Source organism: Octopus sinensis, linkage group LG22 (genome assembly GCF_006345805.1).
Source record: "Octopus sinensis linkage group LG22, ASM634580v1, whole genome shotgun sequence".
Lineage (NCBI taxonomy): Eukaryota > Metazoa > Mollusca > Cephalopoda > Octopoda > Octopodidae > Octopus > Octopus sinensis.
The window spans coordinates 15140475-15144936 of record NC_043018.1 but is presented as its reverse complement, the minus strand read 5'-3'; the positions used below and the strand labels follow the sequence as shown (position 1 = coordinate 15144936).

Genomic DNA, 4462 nt, shown 5'->3' with positions numbered 1-4462 from the left:
TAATGCATGGGTATTGCACTGTACTCACTGATAAAGTCATAATAAGTTACTTTAACCACGGGGCTTTAGATTATTCTTGAATGTAAATTCTAGCATTTTCTTTCCAGAAAGCAAAATTCTAGAAATTTTCTGTTGTGTATACTCTTGAAATAACTGAAAAAGATGGTTAGCCCTATATCCACCAATATTTTAAAAATCTAAAAATATATTGAAATTGAGTGTTTACGAAACTATATTTTCTGTAAGAGATTATATATATATATGTATGTATGTTCTCTATTTTTTGGGGGTTAATAATAAAGATTTGTGTAAATCTTTCTTGTGACGATTTCTTGTTTGTCTGCTCATGCATCAAATGTTTATGACATTGTGTACCTGCATAGCCATGCACCTCACTCACTTCTTTTCGCTTTCTCACGTGTAGAAGTAACTCTGCTGACAGAATCATTAGTACGCCGGACGAAATACTTAACGGTATTTCGTCCGTCTTTACGTTCTGAGTTCAAATTCCGCCGGGGATCGACTTTACATTTTATTCTTTCCAGGTCGATAAAATAAGTACCAGTTACGCACTGGGGTCGATATAATCGACTTAATCCGTTTGTCTGTCCTTGTTTGTCCTCTCTGTGTTTAACCCCTTGTGGGTCGTAAAGAAATAGAAATAGGTATTTCGTCCGTCTTTACGTTCTGAGTTCAAATTCCGCCGGGGGTCGACTTTACCTTTTATTCTTTCCAGGTCGATAAAATAAGTACCTGTTACGCACTGGGGTCGATATAATCGACTTAATACCTATGTCTGTCCTTGTTTGTCCCTTCTATGTTTAGCCCCTTGTGGGTAATAAAGAAATGGGTATTTCGTCCGTCTTTACGTTCTGAGTTCAAATTCCGCCGGGGGGTCGACTTTACCTTTTATTCTTACCAGGTCGATAAAATAAGTACCAGTTGAACACTGGGGTCAATTCAATTGACTTAGCCCTTCCTACAAACTTGCTGGCCTTGAGCCAAAATTTCAAGGAATATTAATAGAACGACTCCTGTTGTTTGTATAACCTGTTTTTATTATCGAAATTTTACTTTTATCTTTACCAGTTTTAACAGGTGCAATTACAAGGTTCCAGCAAGATGGGGCAACTGCAAGAGTAACTGATCGTGATTTTTATACCACATTTTAATTCTACATTTTAATACCACAATGAAATAACACGGAAACAATATATTTTCTTCGTGCCAAACTTTTAGCTAAGTTCTCCAAAAAGAGGAATAATCCAGATTTACGTCATAATAATTTGTCACATAATTAGATTTTGCTTTAGATTTTGAGGGAAGCGGAGAAGGACATTCGAATATACCGATTTCAATAGTTGATCGGTGCTTTATTTTATCAACACCGGAAATAATATGAAATAAAATCGGCTTGGCTGGATTTTAACTCAGAAATGGAACGATTTGTTACTAAACACAGGATGTACCGAAAGCCATTGATGGGTTTCAATTTTTAATAACTTCCTTAACTTTACAAATAAATGCATGTAAGTTTGATACTTTATAAAGGACATAATGGAAATTAATATGCACAAGTCAAATTTTGCAGCTCCTCAACATCACATATGAAAAACGACATTGCTTAAATGGCAGCTATTTTCGGCTTCGTACGCCCGTGCTCTTTCCAAAACTTGCACCATAACACCCTCAAGAGTTTCAGACATCATTTCTCTGATTTTTTCATTGATGTTCTCCTTCAGTTGCGCCAGGGTCTCCAGTTTGTTGACGTAAACTATCTCTTTCAGGTTTCCCCATGAGAAAAAAATCCGAGGAACGTGAAAGCCAGTTGACATTGCAGTAGCGAGAGATTATTCTCTCTCCAAAGCACTGCCATAGCAACTGCATTGTTACTCTTGCAGTTGCCCCATCTTGCTGGAACCTTGTGTGAGGTCTACTTTGAATGGCCGGGTGCAAAGAGGTCTTAACCATGGTTCTGTACTATTCTCCAGTCACCGTGACAGCATTTCCGTCATCGTCCTCAAAGAAATATGAACCGATGATTTTAATCTGCTGTCAATCCACACCATACCGTGTGTTATGTAATCATCACAACAAACATGAACAATCAACGTTGCCCATTGTCTCCCTTGATACAAGGACATTCAGTAAGTTTCCCGCCACAACAAATACCTTGTACAACAACGGCAGTCTAATAAAGTATCTCGTATCGTTAACACGTTTTTTCAGTCTCTCTCATTTTCTTAATCTTTCATACTAAGTACTCACTACTTCCTTTAATACTCAATACATTATATATATATAACAACAACACCGTGCACCTTTGCAGGGTGCAGTTTTCGCAGGTGTACTGTTCTCGGATGCTCAGAGACCCCAAAACGGCAATTTTGCTTGTTGATGAACGCGTTCAAATGAAAGCACATAAAATGTGAAAAGAGAAGGAAAAGGTTAAATAATTTCATTCCATGATGTACTTCATATTGTATCAAAATTTCATGCATTTATTTGTAAAGTTAAACGAAGTTATTAAAAATTGAAACTCATCAGTGACTTTTGGGACACCCTATATTATAAGGCATTTGTCCGACGTTGTAGCGACACTGCAAATTCACCAGCGACTAAAAATTCACCTAAAATTATCCGAAAAAAGAAGGAAGAGGAATAGGATTGTAACAATAATTATCGTTAATCGCACTTTCTTTTCCACTAATTATATTTAAATATTTTATTTATTGTATCTTTCCCCCTCTCGTCTGTAAACGAGAGGAGAATGTGATCTAATTCAATGACTTTAACAGATCTCTCTCTCTCTTTCTCTCTCTCTCTCTCTTCTCTCTCTCTCTCTCTCCTCTCTCTCTCTCTTTCTCTCTCTCCATAGATGCCAACCCCCGTCCTTATTCCCCTCCCATAATAGCGCGACTCTCTTTGCTCAATCAACACTTTTTTTTCCGTCATCGCACTAAATCAACGCTTCGCGACGACCTGCCACTTGCCATACCACTCTTACAATTGACCACCACCTTTCCCAGTCTCGACCCCCTCTTGTTACACAAACACCGTTTTTGTAAATTTTATTTTTGTGACTCTAGCCAGTCAGATTTAATAATTCTCGACATTCCATCCAGCAGACGATGTTATATCAACCAATTGAAAGCCTATTATGGTTGGGGTTGGGGGTTAAATTCAGGTTTAAGGCGAGAGATTACAGATAACAACTTGCAGCAAAATTTCCTCGTAGACGAAAATTTGTTGTAATATGTACATTTCCTTTTATTAATAATGTTTACTTTGGTAACGTTTTATTAAAAATGTCTTATAAAGGATATAAAAAAAAACGTCATATGTGTATAAAAACAAAACAAAACAATATTTTTCATGGCATCGCGATGGCATGCAGGGAAGTGATATTTCAGTTTTCAAAGATTCGTAATTTATTTTATTATTTTCTCCATGACATAGGCGCAGGAGTGGCTGTGTGGTAAGTAGCTTGCTTACCAACCACATGGTTCCGGGTTCAGTCCCACTGCATGGTATCTTGGGCAAGTGTCTTCTGCTATAGCCCCGGACCGACCAATGCCTTGTGAGTGGATTTGGTAGACGGTAACTGAAAGAAGCCTGTCGTATATATATGTATGTGTGTGTGTTTGTCCCCCTAGCATTGCTTGACAACCGATGCTGGTGTGTTTCTGTCCCCGTCACTTAGCGGTTCGGCAAAAGTGAACGATATAATACAAAGAATAAGTCCCGGGGTCGATTTGCTCGACTAAAGGCGGTGCTCCAGCATGGCCGCAGTCAAATTACTGAAACAAGTAAAAGAGTAAAAGAGTATGACACCATAATATACGGACCCAAAGACTGAACGAAAGGAAAAGCCAGGGGCATCGCTTATCAGCCGACAGCAACTGTAACTGGTTCAGTGATAAGCACAGTGTCACCTCACAATAAGCGAGTAACTACAGCTGCTTCTTCGGTTTATGATATTCCACTGCAAGTGATTCACTGATTTCTGCCAAATCCGATTCTTCAGGTGGTCAAGTTGCCGGCTGACGTTCTCCCTGTAGCACTGGGTCACGGGGATCAAACATCCCATTTACAATGGCCTTCCATTAGCACAAGATGTGTCTATGGATCTGATTGTCAAGAAGAGACAACCGTTTATCAGTAGCACTCGGCACCAGAGAAAATCTTTGGAACCAAATCTCCATGATATAAGAGCAGCTTAGGAAGAACATGTTTTACCAACATCACAGTTGGAACTGAGATTTTTTCAAAAACGACGCTGCTTATCACTGATCATTTCTGTTATTCAGATTTACTATTGGTCGGTGGGGGGGGGTTTAATTTATAGACTAGTTTATCAAATCTAAGTCATATAAGATAGACAATTTAAGTGGCAGGTCCATATAAGATTTTTCTGCTAAAGTTCAAGTGCAATAAATTGTTCATAATTCTACAATATACA

The 4462-nt window shown here is 38.3% G+C and overlaps 1 protein-coding gene across 5 annotated transcripts in view; it reads left to right on the top strand.

Annotated features, from left to right (window-relative positions):
• LOC115223152 overlaps positions 1–318 on the top strand; it is a 57801-nt gene extending 57483 nt beyond the window's left edge. For all 5 annotated transcript variants that reach the window (XM_029793579.2, XM_036512151.1, XM_036512150.1 and 2 more), the window contains exon 6: positions 1–318. This exon is cut by the window's left edge and continues 583 nt beyond it. The gene's annotated coding sequence lies outside the window, so the exon portion shown is untranslated.
• Positions 319–4462: the final 4144 nt, after the last annotated feature.